The sequence below is a fragment of the Haliotis asinina genome, chromosome 4 (genome assembly GCF_037392515.1).
Source record: "Haliotis asinina isolate JCU_RB_2024 chromosome 4, JCU_Hal_asi_v2, whole genome shotgun sequence".
Lineage (NCBI taxonomy): Eukaryota > Metazoa > Mollusca > Gastropoda > Lepetellida > Haliotidae > Haliotis > Haliotis asinina.
This window is the reverse complement of record NC_090283.1, coordinates 28,468,443-28,490,148: the sequence shown is the minus strand read 5'-3', so window position 1 is coordinate 28,490,148 and position 21,706 is coordinate 28,468,443. Positions and strand designations below refer to the sequence as shown.

General features: G+C 38.5%; 1 protein-coding gene across 3 annotated transcripts in view; it reads right to left on the bottom strand.

The window, feature by feature from the left end:
• LOC137281479 (monocarboxylate transporter 12-like) overlaps positions 1–18,243 on the bottom strand; it is a 40,475-nt gene extending 22,232 nt beyond the window's left edge. The window contains exon 1 of one of the 3 annotated variants that reach the window (XM_067812728.1): positions 18,174–18,243. The gene's annotated coding sequence lies outside the window, so the exon portion shown is untranslated. Of the gene's footprint in view, positions 1–17,754; positions 18,090–18,173 lie in introns of those variants that run through there. The other 2 variants (XM_067812730.1, XM_067812729.1) reach the window with 2 other exon arrangements.
• Positions 18,244–21,706: the final 3,463 nt, after the last annotated feature.

Sequence of the window (21,706 nt, the reverse complement as noted above, 5' to 3'; positions counted from 1 at the left end):
TTATTCGTCATACTCCACGCTTTATCTTGGGGAAGAGGAGCACTTATTTCCTTCAATATTCGTCTCGTTTGATAATAAATACGAAACAAAATAACCGCCTTACTCAGTTCGTCTATACCGTAGTCTGGTGTCACACCCGACCCTGTCGTCGCACACCACACAGCAAAGTTGAGTTGGTTCTGCCAAAACTGCATTGGGTTTTGATTCCAGTTTACCACCGCCTGCGCGTTATTAACGGACACGATATAGTTTTCAAAGATATTAATAAAGGTTGTTTTAAACCCCGTACTACCTTCCACCACGATTTTCAAGTGTGCTAAATCCATATTATAATATATAAATTATATATTATAATATGTACATAACACTTCCAGGAATAACGAGCGGTGAGGCCGTTCAACTGACGCACGCGATCGATAACACGTCAGGTCAACTCGAAGTCGCACTCTGCGATATCACCTACCTACCGCAATGGACTAACATCAACGCCAGCAACAATAAGCTGTTCGTCAGTGGAACTCGCAGCCAGATAACTGACGGCTACTACAGCGTGTGCTCTCTAAACGACGAGGTCTTCAAACCCCTGGGAGCCGAACTCAAGATGAACGACTCAAACGGTACAGTGGTGTTAATCAACAACGGAAGAAACCCCTTGAGGCTCGGCCGACCATTAGTGAGGATACTCGGTATGTCTCCTGACGAGATAAAACCAACAACAACCGTCACAGGCACGAAGTTACCCGACCTAGTACCGTACCGAGAGCTGTACATTCATCTCGATCAGGTGAGCACAACGTATAACATTCAAGGAGGTCACCCTTCCACTATACTGAGAGCAGTGCCGGTGAAAACTGAGAAATACAACGACGGTAGAACCGAGTCGTTTTCACCACGGCAGTATAAGAGATTAACCCAGGGCAACATACCTGAGCTGACAATATCGGTGTTAGATATAAATCATAATCCTGTAAATATAGGATACCTCAGCTTAACGCTTCATGTAAAATGACCAGCGCACAAGGGCCCGGAGTGAAAAAATGCGTTAATATCGGGCTCTCCGACCTCGGAGACACGCGCGGTTTCGACGCTCCCGGAGTAGATGGTAAATCGTATGCCTTGCAACTGAAAAACAACATTTACAAACGCGTTGAAATCCCCTCCGGTGGAACCCTAAGTGATATAGTAGATACCACAAGAGCAACAGTCAACACTAAGTACGCCCTTGTCAACACCGGTGATAATAATTGGATAATATACCCATCGTTCGGGGGTAAACTGTTCGACTTAGACGATGTTGAGAGCACTACCGTCGCCCGAAACAAGCCATATATGCTCGTCTTCACCGAAGATGACAAGTGGGTGTTGTTACCCGATAACGACTGGTTTCTCAATATTAGACTCGTCTCCCCCTACGTGTTCACTGATAACAAAGACAACCACCTAAACAAAGTCGTGAACAATGGAACACTGCTCGTGGCTTACGTCCCAACTCAGAGACGTAGCATCGTCGTCAGCCCAGTCAACACTATAGCAGCCCACATGCTATCGAGTAAACCAGCCGTACAAAACGTGAAATTGCAGTTGGTGTCTGAATTCGAAGGTGTGGTCACTATACTAGAGGATCTACCGGCAAACTCAACACTGATCATCAAAGTCTACCTAGGGGAACCATCGGGGAATGATGTCGAGATCGTGAAGGGGATCAAACTCGGGTGGGGCAAACAACATCAGTATCAAGTTTGCAATGTTTACGTGCGGGTGGGTGTTGACTCCAAGACCAGTCTGCAGGGGGTCAACGTGATCGTGGAAAACAAGATATCACTAATCAATATCTTCCTGCCTGACAACATACACTTCATGGGTATGAAGTTAACCCCTGAATTATTATCAGAAAACCAGTTGGAAATTATATCGTAAATAGTATAATAATGACCAGTCATCGTCCCAACACTACGCTTAACGACCTAGGAGATACGGAGGGATTCGATCAGCCTGGTGAGGAAGACACCTTATATATCCTGCACTTCAAAGACAACGTGTACAGACGGGTGTCGTTATCAGATTTTAAAGAGCCTAAATGGTTGATCAACTTAACACTCACCTCACCTTATATCACATTAAAAGACGAGTGGACCATCTCTAAGATTAGGAATAACGGTATCTGGCCCGGGGATTTTATTTTTGAGGATAAAGCAACATCATCAATAAATCTTCGTAAAGGAAAAAATAGGTTAAGTTCTGGAATAAAAAATAAATTAACATTTAGCAGTAAGATTTTACCCCAGTGGGATCTTGATAAAATATACTCCCCCTACACACTCATCATAGAAGTCTTCTTTTGGGTTTTAGATAATGAAAACACCCCAACAGTAAACCAAATTTTACCTGGGGTGTCAATCCACTGGTATGACGAACACATAGACCAATATTGTCGTATTGTTATACAACAGGATACCCCCACGGGTCCTATAACCAGCTTAATAAGCCTCAGTGGGGTTTTTATTACAACAGGAAAGTCTATTAGCCTCTCACCTATTACCCTGGGTAATCTAGAACTTGTAGACTTCAAATTCATTGAGAGAATATTAACTGAAACCCAATTAAAATATCTTTCAAAATATATATTATAGTATGGGTCTGTACCCAGTCGTAGAGGAATTAGCGAAGACGCTGGAAACCGTAGATGGGTTCCGCTTGAGGCAGTTATGTGATGTGAAACGTCAACTAGAACAAGACCGTGACACTCGGAAAGCACTATGTAAAAAATATAATAGAGCTTTCAATATCGTGGACGGGGCTGACACTACCTTTATGGCAACCAGCATGGGACTAGGGGCGGCAGGTGTTGGGTTGTTAGCTACCATCGTGGCTGCACCTATAGTGCTAGGTATTGAAATAACAGCTGGGGTGGCAGGGTTAGCAGGATTGGCGCTTAAGTTAGTATCACGCAGACTTAATCGTAAGGCATTGAAACACGACGAGATCAGGGTTCTGGCCGAAGCAAAGCTGAACACAGTGAGTGAGCGTATTTCCACGGCACTCTCTGATAGTAAGATCTCAGAAGAGGAGTTTCGTTCAATCCTCTCTGAACTCAAAAAATATAACGGAATGAAACAAGATATTCGATCCAAGTCTCGTAAGTCTGCTATCAGCGAGGACGAGAAAAAAAAGTACATAGAACAGGGGATACAAAAAGCCCAGCAAGCCTTTATTATGAACACCAAAGAGATCGTAGGCGGTTCACGTTAAACTGTTTCATCGATATAAACATGACATAGGCACAGTGTTACCTCCAACACACGTTAAGTAGTAGGGGTAATATATCTATACCAGCCGGGGGAACACGAGGGTGATAGCCGTAAGCGGGCCACCGATCCTATATGGTCAGTCAAAACTTACAACATAGATAAAGTGGATATAAAAGCCGACGAACCTAACTTATACTACTTGAGGGATGGGCCGGGTAGGGGGTTTGTAAGAGAAGAATTATTGATCGTACCGTACGGCACAGTGTTACCTCCAACACACGTTAAGTAGTAGGGGTAATAGTAGCAAGAGCTAATGGCCCAACCAAAGCCTTATTTAGTAAATAAGGCTTTGTAGAGACATTTCTTGAAAGTGGTCCAGAACTGTCATTCCCTATACTACTTGTATCATGATCATCACATTGTTACAGTAATTAAATTGCAAGTGGTACTATAACCCAGGTAGAAGTAAACTCACTGAAAACTTATTCCTACTTGACTGGAAACTTTACAAAAAGTATTTGGACAATTTCTGCATCCCTAATAAATTTCAGTGGGTCTGCTGTCAATTTTATGTGTACAGGAAGTAGGAATTCATGTTCAGTAAATCCCTGCATCCATAATAAATTTCAGTGGGTCCGCTGTCAATTTTTATGTGTACAGGAAGTAGGAATTCATGTTCAGTAAATCCCTGTCACAGCATGCAATCCTTGATTTTACAAATATCTATACACATTTCATCGTCTTTTATGTTGGCCATTATAAGCTAGGTGCTAACAATCACTTCAATACTAGTGCCTAACTTCCACATCCAGCATATGTTTCACATAAACCAGTCACGTTCATCCGTGACATAAGTACTCATGGACCAGGGTTTCAGGACACGTCAACCGATATGACATTGTTGTAGAGGAAAAGGTCTACTGCCCACATACCAGTGACCCAGTGTGAATGTTAATGATAACGAGCTCTAGTTTCAGCTGCAATAGATGTAACAGTAACAGATACAGCATGACTTCACTGACAGTTCAAGGTTGAAAAAGCTGGGTAAACACACTTAGGGGTTAGAGAATGGAACTGAAAAAGATAGCCCATTGTGGTGTACTTGAGCAAATACTGGAAATATGCAAATATAACCCCAATTTAATGGTTAAGCTGTAAATAACATCATAAATAAGACCAAAAACATCCTCACAGGTCGCAGTGACCAAATCACCAAGCAATCGATCAAACTTTTTCACGATCAAACATAAAGGATTTTGTCACTACTGTTATAAATGAGTTGACAATTGGAACTTTGCACTGGGGCTTGAAAACATGTTAAATTCTTCACTTCACTTACTGAACAGTCTTGACTGAATATTTCTTGAAGACTCCAGGACGTTTATGTTAGGGTATTTTAGTCAACACATTCAAGTAGCAAGTTGCATCATGTCAGCATGTGAAATTTGGCAATGCTATACTGACTACCCCTAACAGAGAGATAACAATCCCACTAGACTAACAAGAGTCTCTGAAAGGAGCACATTTTAAACCAAAAGCCTCACACTAACCAAAAGAATATAATGAAAAGGAGCCCTGAATTTGCAGAAACCTAAACTTGCCACAAACAGATTCCAGACTTGCGTGGGCTTTCTTGGATATATTTGCTTCAGGGTCTGTATGAGGAACTACAAATCCACAGACACAACATGGGTTCAAACCTGACACTGGCGTATATACTGAGGGAAACAAATAGGGGAACACATGAAAACACAAGAAGTCCTCTTTTCACTGTGGTGAAAGTGTGGAGAAAATCAGAAAAATAAACAATCACCGAAATGAAGTGTTCCCTTACTTGTTTCCCTCAGTATATAATATTATATAATTGAAAACATGAGCTGCCTCAAAGGCAGCACAACTTGCAGGAAGTATCGGGAACTGTCATTTACTATGTATCATATGACAAACCTTGCAGAACTGTATTAACAGCTGTTCATGTTATGGTCTGCTGACATTTAGCTATTGAGCCATACATCCATTTCTCATTACAGTATGTTCAGGACACATTAATGATACACTATATTCACCTTCATTACAGTGATTTAATATAGATCAAATAATGTTAGTGGACAGCATGTGCACTGAACATTCCCTTTGTGGTGTGGATCTTCATACAATGGTAACAATCAAATCAGGCTAGTTCCTGTTCTGCATGTATACACATCCATTACTGAGCAGTATACACAAACGTCTGGCTATTATTCACTTTGCTGAGGTGATTCCAGCCAATAACAGCTGTCTGATATCATTATTACCTACAACAGATAACATTATGACTCAGAAAACAGGCTGAATATAATATTAATGATGACAATTTTTATGAGCTTCATCTGAGGCATGTACAACTTGGTATTGAAGTACATGTATACGAAAAACATTTATGGATGTCAACTGGGGGTGTGTGTGTGTGTGTGTGTGTGTGTGTGTGTGTGTGGGTGTGTGGGTGTGTGTGGGTGGGTGTGTGGGTGGGTGTGGGTGTGGGTGTGTGTGTGTGTGGGTGTGTGTGGGTGTGTGTGTGTGTGTGTGTGGGTGTGGGTGGGTGGGTGTGGGTGTGGGTGTGTGTGTGCGCAAATGACAAGGTATATTCAATGCCTACACAAGACTATATACAGCAGTCAGTATATACTGTCAATATTTTCTCTAAACTACCGGCAATACAACATGCCATTAACATACAGTTGACAGGCTCTATATGCTATTTATATTCAGAGGAAAGACACTATCTACGAGTAGATCCAGGTGACAGTTTATGTACACCATTACAATTCCGCTGAAAGTCATATCAAAGGGTTTGAAATAGCAGCATTGTGTTGAGGTAGCTCTATACTTTCGCCACACAAAGTGTCTGTGTCCACTGCATTCTTGCTATCACAGCATGTGTCAGTCTTGACAAAGGTACAGTTTGACATGGCAGAGTGACCAGTCACAAGTCTGTTACAATACAGTGCCTCTCATACTGAAGGGCAACCATAGCTATCAACACGCATGAAAACAACTTGAGGTTTGTAGCTTTCATTATCGCTCACAAAGTGGCAGTTACATAATTTAATCTCCAGGAAGACCTGTCTCAATCTATCATCATTGTAGATATAACTATTCATTTCTGTCAATGTTGTAACAGAATGGACATACCTGTCATGAAATAACCTGTCTCACTGAATCCTAGACAAATATGAGTTAACGCTATACTCTTTACTGGGAGATAACAATTCCACTAGGCTAACAAGAGTGTCATACTAGTTAAACTTACTAACTGGAAACTTAGAGTAGTCTATCTTACTTGAACTACAAAAGTTATAGTTTTATGTATTTCATATGCTTATTCTGTTGACTCCAAAATATTGAAACACTGAAGACGTGAAAGCTGCTCTGGATGATATAATCAAAAGCCTGCAAAAACAACCATTTACTTTCCTATCAACATACAAGAATTGTTTTAGCTATAGTGAACATTTACCTAAATATCTTCAAAACACATCAGGTTTCAAGCAGGTGCCACAGTGTACATATCCCATTGTTAGGAATCGAACTTGGTTCTTCAACGTGATGAGCGGACGCTCTAACCACTAGGCTACCCAACTGTCCCTTCAGGTATATGGAAATCTTGCAATTTAATCCGATCCAATGCAACGTGATAGGATACAATCAATCCAATCCGATCCGATCCGATCCGATCCGATCCGATCCGATCCGAACCAAACCAATCTGTTTCAATCCAATCCTGAATTACCTGTCAGTCCAACACCAGATGCTGCTCAGTGTATGCCTTGTACAGGTAAAACTTCAAGTTAATTACAGGTGCCTCCCAGGTGATACAGAATCACGAGAACACTCATACATGTGACAGATGGTGTTAAATACCAGACATGTCACCGAAGCATCACACTGTGAATAATATAAAACATTAATATTGCTTTTGATGACACACTGAAAATGATGAGGTAACATCATAGCAATTAAAGATTACATCTCCATTACAATAGAACAGCAAAACATTTGAATTTAATATTTTATCATTGTCTGGTGTAAAAATGGATTTTCTGTTTTGCTATATGAATCTGACAATAGTGAGTTTAATTTTAACCACTTCTAGAAATATTCCAGCAATATCTTGGAAGGCAAACACTGCACCCATGCAGAGAATCAAACCTGAGTCTTTGACATGAAGAGTGAATAATTTCACCTCTTGGCTTCCCCACCTCCCCGAAACTGACAAAAGAAGGAATGCACATGTTTTGCTGATGAAACTGGAACCAAAGCAAGCGATGAAAATGTTATAGCTTGGAACTGTCCTTATCAGCTGATATAAGTCAACAAGTACAACTTCAGGCCTAAAAGGAGGTTGTTTAAAGTGTGAATGCATGTACAAAGAAAAAGGAAGTAAAAAGAAAGGAAATTGTTATGAGTGAAAATGTGAAGAAAATACGAGGATCATGCAATGATGTTGTAAATGCCAAGGCATGACTTCATCTAATCAGTAATGCTGGCTCATTTCTAAGCTTTGTAATGCTTTACAATCAATCAGCTGTTTTTTTCCTTTCTGTGTACAAAGTATACACAGTATCCTATCTACAGACACACTGAATACCACATGCTATAATACAACGTCATGACACAAGTGAATACTTCTCGTCGGATGAGTGAAAGCAATTCACAGAGACAGTCTCAAACTTTCTGCCATATCAAACCACACCACCTTCTGACACTTTTCTTCCAGTTCATTCTGGTCTGACTGATTTCGTTCTTCTCATGTCTTGTCTAAACTGACACATCTTGCAGACTTTGTTTCAGTGCAACTCTGTAGATTAGCAACTAAATTTTTAACTATCACGTTACGTGCATGAACAACAAATTCACCTGATTCATGTCATGTCATGTCATGTCATGTCACAATGTCTATTTCAGGAATGTGGATGGATGTTCAGAAAAGCTCCTGGTAAAATATGCATAAAAAATTTCCAATGAGAATACAAGTTTGTGGGTCTGCAAGTTTGGTTTTCATCAAATCTTCAAGTGTATCTGTTTGCAGTCTACATCTCCAGTCAAGTGAAAATGACAGCTAATTGATGAACGTAAAAAATAAAAAAATAACACGTAGCACACTATTTTTCCTTTTTTCACTGTGTTTTCCTTTCAGGTAGCAAAATAGGGTTTTAAACAGCGAATTTGCTACCTCAAAGCGTTCATTTCGAGCCCTGGATTAGGTATGACAAAAGGCAGTACATACCTGCTTAGTAAACTTACTCAATGATACATAATTAGCTGAGTACAATCACTGACATACCTACACATTTGAAAGTATTGGAAAATGAAACATCCACTCACATTTATAATACCCACTACAAAAATGTACAGTGGGTACAGTACCCACATGAGCTAAATCTATCTGGAGCTCTGATTGTTCATCAATGATGTCATTTTTGTCAGCTTTTGCTTAATCTGTTGCAGATACCACATGGCTTTCTCTTTCCACAGAGGTTATTTGTCATATCTTCCTAGGAACCTCTGTTTTAACTCATTAAGCCCTGGAGCCGCTCCACTGCCCAACACCTAGCTGTCAACGGGTGGATGTAGTCATCGGCTCGTAGCGAATTAGCTCGTGATTTTGAAGAACATTACGTTGACGGACACAAATGAATACGTTGGTGAGACGAAGGCATAGTGTAGTTGTTCAGACTTCTTTAGTTGGTTTCACAAGGCATGACAAACAAGTATACATGAATGAGGTGAGCGGACTTCCAGCTCAACCCCAGGGATCTCACCTGCGAGCGGCATAATCCTGCTCGCGGCCGTCCCTACAAAGACGGAATGTCGGAATGCTGGCCTCCACACTCACATCTCACTTCTCATCTCTCACGTCCAGTATAGATGTGAGCATACATATATATAGTTTTTAACAACAATAGACAGGCAAAGATTCAACAATGGACAGATAGAGAAGCTAATAGCACTTCCTTCTACAGCTGATGTGATGACAGACACAGCCAAGGGGGATAACCAATAAAGGCCATAAATGTCATATACAGTAATTAATGGAAGTGACAAAGAGGAACAAGGTAGCTGACAAAACAGTGTACTCTGCGGTAGTGATAAAGATCAAGATTGCAGATTGAATAATAATAACTAAATATCATATAGCCTGGTCACATAGTTTTTGGTCAGTAGAAATATTTGACATCGCTGTCCTCAAGTAGACACTATAACATAGCACCCCTAACTGACTGCCTGATTGCTGCGACGTGTCTAATTAGTGCTAATCATGCCTGATTTCCCTGGCAGGTCTCAGATATGACAGGAAACTGTCTAGTCTCACAAACAAGTCCTGATTATTTAATTGTGTCGTAAAGATGTAAATGGGAAAGAGGCTGATGTGAATACATATATTACAGCATTTCATGTAATTTATTACATGTGTCTCTTATACCCCTTTGCCAGTGTGTGCTGTATTTTTATCAACACCTACTCGGTCTTTGTACGTACGAGATGAACAAATATACAAATTCCTCCTGTCTCTCTCATCGTATGGACTGAATTATAATATATTATTTATAATAGAGTTTAAAAAGAGGGGGTCTTGCATTATAATCGTCTATATTTTTTGCCAATTAATTGCTCGTGCTTACTGACTATTTCAAGGAAAGTATCAATAGGTGTGTAAGTAACATGGAACATATAGAGATTTATAGTTTGTCACTTTGTTCATCTTAACTTAACACTGCAAACATACATCACCATTCATACACATACATATTGCATGACACATTTATCATCACTCAACGTTAAACAAAGCTTCCCATCATGCGATGGGATAAAGTTTTCCGAATGTAACGTTTTATATCTCACTCATTATATTGGCTGATACTTTGACCAATCGTATCGTGAGAACCTGTCACATAGGAAGGGCAAGGTGATGGGGTGTGCCTTAAATTTCTGAAGAGCATGTTTGGACACTCAAAGTGATAGGGTAGAGATTGATTATTGGCTTTATCGTTGACCAATGGCTATGTTGTGTTTCGGCTGTATCAACTATCATACAACAATTTGTGTATTGTAAACATAACATCAGTTACTGTAATGATGTATGAAAGAAACACATAAGACATATGGGAGTAGACAGACACTATGATGAGTGTATTCGTTCTCACATGGTGAACGCATGTCTTAGTATTTTGAAAATGTAAAAGAATAACGACTGAAATGCAACAATTGAAGAGAATGAGTGAATTTAGTTTTACGGCGATTTTAGCTGTATTCCAGCAGTATCGCGTGGGCTTCACACACTGTGCCCAACAACTGACAAGAATGGTATACGGTACCACTTGTACAACACAACTAGTGCATAAAGCGTTATCGTCCTTGGAACAAGTCTTTATGGTAGGCCTCAAAACAGTCAACGCATAAAAACACACCACAGCTTGACCATCTGCATTTGATGTCTCGATGTTTGCCAGTCCGTTTCATTGTATGTAAGACACACTTAAACCAATGATGTCCCTCTCATATCATTGTGAGAGATTAAATTGTTCAAAACATCTATGTCAATAGCAGTAAAGACGAATTTACACACATGCCTAATAATCTATGGAAGAAGCGTTTTCGCTGATACATTGCTAGTGTATACTGAATATTTTAAGGAAAGTACTAATAAGCTAGTCTGTGACATATAACAGATTCAGTTTGTCGCTTTGGTTCATCTAGATTTAACGCAGAAAATATACGAACATACATGCATACATATTGTACAATGCTATTCCTTGCACATACATAAGACAAAGGGTCATGGGATGGGCGTCATCAAAGTTCCTGAATAGGTCATTTTGTATCTTAACTGTTCAATATAGTCCCTGTTATCTATGACCAATTGTATCATGAGATACCTGTCACATTCGAAATGACAGGTGATGGGGCGTAGGCTAAATTTCTGAAGAGTACGTTCAGTCACTAGACAGCTTGGATACAGACTGACTATTGGTTAGATCGTTGACCAATCGATATGCTAGATTTCGGCTTTATCAACTCTAGCTATCATTAAAAACTTTGTGTATCGTGAACATACATAATCGTAAGGATGCCTGAAATGTACACGTAGGACTAACAAGCACTTTATGTTTTTTTGAAGCGCTCAAAGCGCTATAATCCGATTATTTTTACCCCGGATAACCCAATCCAACCATTGAGTAGAGATAGTATTTATTTGCGTATACTTTTGTGCACACTACTTGTACATCAAACATAATGGCTTGCTGAACATTTCAATATAATCTGTACATTGTTACGAATAAATATCATAATTCAAGTACATGTATTATAGAATTTAAAAAAGTAACACGATACTGATTTATTGTGATGTATACACTTGTAGTTGAATCTCCCCAAATATTTATGAAGATGGGCATACTTATATTTGTTTTGAAAGCAAACAAGGTTCAGAAGATTGGCAATGGGCGTGACTCCACAAAACAGTTTGTCCAATGATGTAACAGCGCATAAGTTTGTTTTACACTTGTCACAGGACAAAAGTTTACCTGGACGTGCATTCGGCCAGAAGCTGTTATTTTGAGGTTGAACGAGGTGTTCATATATTTAGTGTTGTCTGATTGAATGATTATACGCATCAATTCCGTAACTGATATATTATCCTCCTTTCATTGACGATGGATCTGATACACGTGATCATTACACAGGATAAGATATTTACAGAGATCAAATGCAAACGTTTCTTACCTAATGCTTATGTAAATTGCATTGAAAAATCACATTTCAAATAAGCATGAAACAGCTTGAACAAAATACCCCAGTTACCTTTGTATGGTTTATGTGTACTATATATGTATATTATGAGTAGATGCAAGAGTTATCACTTCATATTTGATTATGTATTACTGTCAACATTAAAAATCAATAGTCGCAAATGAATTAGGTCTAAATTAGTAACTTGGTTTATTTCAAACATACACGAACATGAGTGTAATACAGTATTGCTATTTATGGCTACGATTCATTATATGAACTATTACAACGAATGAATGAATGATTTAATTTAGAAGAAGGTTTTGTAACCTTGTCACCGTTAATTCAATCAATGTGCAAACATAGTATCTTAGTATTCACTCCCAATGACGAATAACAAACACGTACCTCCTGTAACAACATCTCATAATCCCTTTTCTCGCAGACATGTGTTCATTTGCCTGTATAAGCCCCCGATATTGCAAGCAATTGTTATCAAAACACATTAATAGTTCTTCTGATTAACACAGAAAGTAACCTCTCTCGTAAGAAAGGCTAATCTTTGATCATTACTGCTAAATTGATTGAAATTGTAGGTACAGTACGAATTTAAAATGTAAAACCCCCATTACACGGCTCTCACTGAATAAGAGGTGCTTTTTATTACCCCCAATACGCGGCTTTCGCTAATTAAGAGAAGCTAATTACTTTGCCGCATATACGCGGCTCTCGGCCTTAATGAGTTAATACGGCCATATTGGCTGGTTCTCATAAAATCCCCTAGCGGCAAATAATCACAACTCGAAGTATCTCCCTTCTTTCTATCCAGTCAGAATGTGTGATACATCGACTTACGTCCAGCTTGACTAACCTAAGTAAGTTGGCGACTTGTGGATGTGACACACAAGTTTAATAGCTAGCTTGTCTGTTGTCAACGAGGGCGATGAAGATGCCATTGAATAGCCATTTCATGGATCTGTTCTGTTGATCTGGAAGAAACATTTGCGCCTCATGTTGAGGTTCTAGTTTTCCGGATGCATACGGAAATTACTGATGGCTTATGAATGGTTACTTCTGAAAGAACGTCGCTGATTGCACAACTAATCAGATGGCAAGCAATCATGAATCTTGAACACTCGCACCATGTAATAGCCGTATTAGAACAGAGGTCCATGGGAAGATACGACAAGTAACCTCTGTGGGAAGAGAATGACCACATGCTGTCATTGTTGAATTTATATATTTCTAAAAAGGTCTCACTGTCTGTTTTTCTATGTTCATTGAGGTATTAACAGAAAAAAACGATGTACAATTTGTAAGTTATGTAACTGACTATGAACCTGTATTGAAAGTTGTCAGGGTTTGATAGGTGTTTAACTCACTTCACTTACTGAAAAGCCATGACTGAATATTTCTTGATGAATCTGGGAAGTTCTTTTTGATGACGTATTATCAGTCTTCACTTTAAAGTAAAGAGTTTCATCTTTTTGTACTGGAAACAAATTGCCTATAACAACCTAAATAGGAAAATCTGAAAAATGATGCCAACCAATTTTTTTCATAGATTGCTCATTGGAAATATAGCAGTCATCAGTTGTGAATTTCATCTCATGGCAGGAATATGTCAGGAATACGAGATTAATGAAATATAATTGTCTGTGAAGCATGATATCTGTATATTACTCCTTGATTATATCAGAGCTATAACTGCAATAGCCTGCCATTGCCAAAGCCTGGTCATGCTTGAAGATGTGACATTCACATTAAACTCCTAATTAGGCTTATAGCAGTATACAGAGGCATAAACTGGTGTTATACCCACAGGTATACCACTTTATTACCTTGCTATAAATTTGTCCAATTCTGATTGGTCAAGTATACAAAACCAAGTAGGTGGATTTGCCATTTCCTGAAATTATGGGTATAAAGAGAGTAATAAAATTGTTGCCAAAATTTCTTATTTGTTTGTGTCTGTAAATACACGCATAAAATAAAATATTTCTGTATTTCATTTGTTGTTCAACAAAACCTCAAATTTGTTAATTTTTATCATAAACTAAGCCGCCCTGACTTATATCCCTTTGTGGCCATTCAGGCAACATCGTGGCAAAACATTTAGCATGTCACTCTGCCGAAGGTTCATTGTTGCTGTTTAAAGATAAGCAAACATAAGAAATCTTAAGGGTAATGAATTTGTCACATGGTGTTTTAAAATGGTGGATGGAGCTGTAAGGCCTTTGTAAATTCATCCTTTCAAGACATTCTGTAAATATAATAGTGTTAATGCATACGGGTATACCCTGTGTTAATACATACAGGTATCAGCTTTAGCTAAAGATCACATATACTCTAGGGGGTACAAATACATAATTCACTCACTGGCATCGTCATAAATGAAACCCCGTCATTAAACCTACTCATTTTGATCTTCTGTTACCTTAAATTGACCTTTTCAACAACACTGCACAATTCTCAGATGCCAACAAAATTTCAACCAATCACAGTGGCGTGTCTCAGTGACGTAACGTAAGGTATAGATATGAGGGCCTATGTAGAATTCATCTACATTTCAGGGGGTAAAATACTTCGTTTTTTGGTTTGTATAAATCTTAAATCGCAACAGCTGTTGAGAAAAATGAAAGTTTTAAGTTCCCATAAACTGCTATCACTTAAGTTTGTCTCCTGCTTTGCCTAGTTTCCAAGTTACAAATTGTGTTCATAGACGATTCTGTCAAAATCACTTTGTGTTGCTAGGCCTTATTTGTTTGATCCAGACGCTAGTGATTGTGAAAACAATGATCAGCTTTGCTCATCAAGATTACGGTTAATTTCTTCAATCTAAACATCGCAACATTACCAATGGTGGATGCCCATCAGATGCAGTTATCTAAAAATATCCTCGGTAGTTCTTGTCTGATTGCAATAAGTATCAAAGCATGGTGGGCTTTTTCAGGTTTTCTAATGCCTGGATGGTATAATGACTGATCCAAACTGATCCTATTTCAGTCGTTTTTTCACCTCAATAGTTAATCGTGTCGTGTAAAAATATGACGTCTATTATGTATGATAATAAAAATTGCCATTTGATTTACATACTTGAAACCATCAACTAAATAACCCTTTTTTGCCATTACTAGAGGAATCTGAAATTTAATTAGGTAAATAGGTACATACAGTTCTAGCACATGACAAATGCTTATACATGTACTGTATGTATTTCTCATGCTAAAATGAAGTTCTGTTTCTATCCTCAAAACAGTGTCGGCCCATAAGTTTTCACATGCTATACAGGAATTAATACTCCCTTGTTGCAACCCGTGTTTGTTCGTATAAACCTATACATTATTTGTCATCATTCACTTGATGGTCAGTTAATGAATTTATAACAGGTATAATTAGTAGTAATGCCACTTAGATTACCCGACAAAGGTCCCCATTTTTGGCATTTCTTGAGTGTGGATTTGCAGCCATTTTCTCTCATAGTAAATGGTGGGTTTGTGAAATTTGGTGCTACCCTCGAACAAGTTGCCAAACAGAATTGTCAACTTTACAATGTTTCTTCCAGTTCAAAAAAGCAAGCAATAACATTTGAAGCAATAACATTTTGAGTTCTTTGGAAATACTGCCTTTGAATCTTTTTTTAAGCTATTACATTTCCTGTGAAACAACTCTTTTGATATATTACGCAAGTTTGCTAAATGTGTGTTCAATTTTTTGGTTATTTCAAGTTTCAAATTATGACATATTTTATTTAAAAGTAAACTAGCTTAAGAACTGATGACAACTGACAAGTGTCTGATCAAAAGGTCTGTAAGAGTGTGCGGATATTTGAACAAAGTCACAGTTCATGCTCATATCAAAGTATTTCAATATTTCTCTGGTCTTGACATATGAAAATGATATGATCATTGTAAGAGTACATTATGATAACACAATGATTCATTTATAGGCAATGAAAATGCTTAGACTGAGATCATTTTCACAAAGTTTATTTTGATTTTTTGTGCCGAATAGCCAGCTGTGCCAATGTTGATGCCAGGTGTCCCATTTGTTTATGAAGAGACTCGTTAAACGTTTTGACTAAAACGTCTTTTATGATAACTCGATCTACTCTTTGCAGAAGAATACTTCCCCTGACATGAAAAAATAACACATCAGCACATTATTTCCTTTCCTTTCATCTTTCTGTATACAAGGACAAAGTATTGTGATACATATTGTACCATATACATCAGACTACCAGTACTGTGATTCGTATCAGATTGCCACAACTCTCTTATATTTGTACATTAATCCCATCCAAGTGGCTTCCTATCATGTTGTTATCTTCGTACATCAAGACACCTCCTAATCTGACTCTTGGCCTTGTTATTACAACACATTGTTATCTTTGTGCATGTTATGCTTCTTTGCCGTTGTACCTGATTTAACACAAGCAAGACTCAGGAACCTCGACTCAAACTTTACTTCTGAACAACCAAAATGACTGACGCCTTTCGTGCCTGGTGACATCATCGTATAGGGGTTTATCTAAAACTGTACTTAAAGAGTCTGAATACCGTACAGTGCATTAATCCACTCTTTTGGGCTTAGTAATTATATTGGTATCTTTGTACATTCTACTTCTGAGCTTTGTGTACAATCTGACTCAGCTCTTGGTTAAGGAGCGGGAGTTAGTTCTGAAACATCTTGCACAGAATAAAAAAAGCGGTTATCAATAAAACAAGTCATGTATTCATGTCAAGATAACGTCTTAAATCTCCGACTTATCTCGCCACCTAACTGTGCAAACAAACAGTCCCTCTTTGCAGGTGTCTCGAGGTGTAAAATGTCTTCTTGAGAGGACTGTCATGGAGTCACATCAAGTTGACATGGTTGTGGAAACCTACAACTACTGCCTGACTTGCAACAAGGTATTATATCTGTGTGATGTGACAGGTGTCATCTTGCCATGTTGATGCTAGCTCTGAAAATACACTGTCCTTTATGTGGCCAGCTGATGTTTCAGCCGGTTGTCGTTTAAGGGTCTATAACAAAATAAAGTGTGACAGAAAAACCAGTGGTATGCTGTCTTAATTGTTCACTATTATGGTATTCCTAGGCAGTGTAATCATGTGATTTTACTAAAACTGTGCAGCATGTAAATACTATTTAAATCAGTATACTATCACACAGTGGAACATTTTAATAATCTGTTTGATGATGAAGGTATGTATTCATCTTTGTGCATATACAATCAATGCACATTCTCTCATTTTAAAACCATTATCAATGCTAGACTATATCAGTTAATCATTTACAACAAGTGAATGTAGTTTTACGCCACACTCAGCAATCTTCCTGCTATTTGGCAGCAGTCTGTAAATAATCAAATTTGGACCAGACAATCCAGAGATCAACAGCATGAACATCAAACTATCCAAATGGGATACGATGACATCTGTCAGCCAAGTCAGCGAATCTGACCACCCTATTACCTTGTTGACTTGTACAACAAGCAGGTTGTGCTGATGATCGTTCTAGATCTACCCCGGATCTTCCTGGGTTTAGTCAAGGACCCATAGAACTATAAACTGGAAAAACACTGACAGAATTGTTCAACAATATAAGTTTTTCATATTCACTTTGTTCTGAATCCGACCAGCACTGGCAGCAGTTGACAGTTACAGTAAAAGCAAAAAGGAATCAGCTGATGTTAGGCTCTTGGATAAACAATGAAGTATTTATAGTATCATACCTTCCACGGGATCCTTGTCAGACCAGTGTCCATGTATACGGATCCGTTTATGAGTATATGACTCTTCACAGATTCATCATCCAAAGTTATTGGCCAGGTATAATTCGGCGTGTCGTTCTGACAGTCCATTAGAACATGAAAACGAAAACTAATAGGGTCCGCCGATACATGTATCACACTAACAACACACTCCTTCTCAGGTGACCAGGCCCACTCGACCCTGCAGTGACCTGATGCTGACAGGTCTGTGTCTGGGGAATACGGCCGGGTGACTGCATCTTGGAACGGTATTCATGAACGGTTGAAGGTCAATTAAGGGGCAGTGATCAGGTCTTCAACTTGAAATACATGTATCTTTTTTAAGCATGAAAACGTTGCTACATAAATGTACTACAATATTGATCATCCGTTCAACTCACCTCAAACCGACAGTGCGTTACACGACATGTGGACCCACTGTCACGTACAGCAGGGCTTTTCAAACACCCTGGCCACTCAAGCATCGCGTGTTGACATGCCAAGGGAGAGCACTCTATATCTGATTACACGTCCATGGCCAGCATAGAACAGCATGCCATGAGAATTTGTTCACTTCCAGTACCTAATTCCATCAGACCATGTACATCATAGTTCATTCACAACTTTGATCACCACAATACAGTGTACTGCACACTATCTGCATTAGATTCGTGTTGTGGGGAATGTTCACCTGAAATGGATTCGACCCGTGAAGGTCCAGACACTTTGGAATTGATATACATATTTTATTCATGAAGTATTAATGTGACATGAATATGGATTTGAATAACAATCCAGCGGAAAATTGTACGGCTCCACAAGATATAGTACAATACAACCAATAATTAATTTCAAACAAAGTGCAGAAGCAGTTAGCTAGGTTACAAAGGCATGATCGAAGAGCATAACAAGAGGAAAAAGTCTGCAAAATTACGTTATTGAATGATTCTCTAGATACAGTACAGTTGAATAATTTGAATCTACCAGAAAGTAGTATATATTTATGAACTGAGTCAAGAAAAGACGATTTATGATGTTAAATTAGACAAGTGTATAGGTTATTTTTCATTTTGTAGAATAAAGTAAGGGGTTTTTTTTTCATTTCCCTACGCTTAACTAATGGTATGAAATCAGTCACCTTGTAGACGTTTTCATGATTAGTTCCTCTCATGGCTCCACAAATCGTTATCTTAGACCAACGCTGCTTGTTCTATGTGTTGAATTCAATCTGCATACCCCCTAGTAATGCGAACAAATAAAGCAATTTGAAACTATGCCCGTTTGTGTGTAACAACTATTATTCCGAGTTGAAAAAAATTCTTAGATTTAAATGTTCAGTTGGCATGGTAAAATTATGAGGATTCGCAATCTTAATTTCTATTTATTTATTTATTTATTTATTTATTTATTTATTTATTTATTTATTTATTTATTTATTTATTTATTTATTTATTTATTTATTTATTTATTTATTTAGAATGAAATTCGCCAGTGCGTTTTCACTGCAAACTACAAGATTAACACCCTCTCCTTTCCCTGGGACTTTTCTCCCACAAGGTGATACACCTTCCCAGCTCCATTCAAAACTGACCACATGGACCAGTGCTCTAGGCGACATTTTACATGCTCTTCTTAAGAATGTGAGAGCACTATTTCCCTTCCCACACAGCCCCATGCAAAAGCCGACTGAAGCAAGTCGAGATTTTCCTCCCAGCTGTCTCGGGCTACTTATCAGTACGAATGGAGCTATTTGTTCCTATCAAAAGTTTATATGTTTAGAGACTAATCGTCAGTCTAGGTCCTGCAGTACATTGTCAAATTCTGTAACAACAAAGACTGCTTTTAGAATAATGTATTGCTAGTAGTTGGTGAGACTTACCACCACGGTGTGTGTGTGTGTGTGTGTGTGTGTGTGTGTGTGTGTGTGTGTGTGTGTGTGTGTGTGTGTGTGTGTGTGTGTGTGTTTGTGCCACTTTAAGCAATATTTCAGCAACACCACGGCTGAGGACAGCCAAATACATTGTAACCATACATGCACCTCAGATAAAAAGTTTGATATTTGCGTATCTTAAGTCCAGCTCAGTACTAACAAACTCATTACGTGTGTGTATGTGTTGGTGTGACTTTATTTTCAACTCTTAGGCCATATGGTCGGATGCTGTTCTCTGGAACAACGAAATGTCTTTTGTTGTAATTCAGCATTTGATGCAACAATAAACTATATTTCTTCTTCTTCTTCTTCTTCTTCTTCTTCTTCTTCTTCTTCTTCTTCTTCTTCTTCTTCTTCTTCTCTGTCAGTCAACTGGACTACAATTCAATCACAGACTTAGCGACCAGATAGTTCATAAACAAGATGGGCACATATGCAGGAGAAGTAAAGGTTTGCCTCAGGGAATACATTATCCCTGCAATATGTATGTATCTACCTTGAGGAACTGTCATTACAAGCCAGATTCCACTTGTATTCTCTGAAGTACTGTATCCCAAGTACTTGAGTTCTGTTGAATTGTGATTAAGCCGGACCGAAATGTTTCATCTATTGACGGCATATCCCCATTTGTTGAAGTGAAGAAATTGGTTATGAGTACCAGCAACAAATGGGATGTTCCTCCTGGATTGCTGAAACAGCTTCCCCGACACTGATCCATATCTAAGCAGGTTTTGTTCATAACAAAATTTCCTATGTTCATGCGAATACATGTTTGCTTTAGCCCTAAGTTTTGTCCCCATCGTGACAATATTGGACAAAGCGCTTATAAACATCCTTGAAGCTTTGTTTTGGACTGCAGATCTCAAAGGTCAAACTGGCAAACAACTGTCACCAGCTTTATGCACACGAGGCCACCGCCACTACCATCTCGAAATTTAGCAGCAGCAGCATCACTCAGAAACTTCTTAGTAATCGTTACAAGGACATTTGCGTCCTGATACATTTATCACGGGTTTCCACTTTCATCAAGCACACGTCCTGTCACTGAAATCACCAAGATGTGGGTCTTCCCGTAAATGAACTCTTTCTATAGACTGTTGATAAACTATAGGTGAATCAGTGGTGAGATGTGTTCCTAACTGAACTTTGTGCGATCAATGTTTTGTTAAAAACATACGGTAATTGAATCTGTCTTATTAATTTTACAATTGATTCTCAGTGTTTATTTATTCTCGACTGGTGTGACAATAAAAGCGATATAGACCACGATGGTGTTATTTTATTATCTGCCTGGGCTGTTCAGTCAACTAGAGACCATATACCGATATATATCGGTATATGGTCTCTGAGTCAACTATCTACAGTAATACCCCAGCTGTTACGTGCAGCGATCGTTCGGCGGACGTTATTTTAAAGGTGCTGCGCAAAGAAAAGTAGTTCGTCCTTGTGTTGTGTTCTACACCATGTTTAAAATTATTCTACCATGACTTCAGTAAATACTGGATTGTGATTGGTTAATCAACGACATTCATACACACGCACGCACGCACGCACGCACGCACGCACGCACGCACAAATGTACATGTATGTATGCATATAACTCTGATATTCCAACGCAGTGTGTATTTGTTTAAAGCTTAATATCGCAGTTATGGTAGAATGGAGATAAACGTAATAATTCTAATTTCGTTATACAATTTTCATTTTCAACACGTTACGTTTATCTCCTAAATATTTTGTCAGATCAGTTATGATTGAACTGTTGTCACTGGAGCAATCCAAAATATATTCAAATGAATTCATACTCACTTTACAGTTTCAGCAGTTCAATATGTCTGTTTGCATTACTGCAACACGTTATTTATATTCGGCAAACCATTAACTTCAATGTGGTCCTTGAGATGTCATACAGCATACAGCCAAGTTATTGACTTGTATCTGGTGTTTATGTTTATGTTGGTGTCATTGTATCTACCCCCTAGATGAGACCCCCAGGAATTTGCG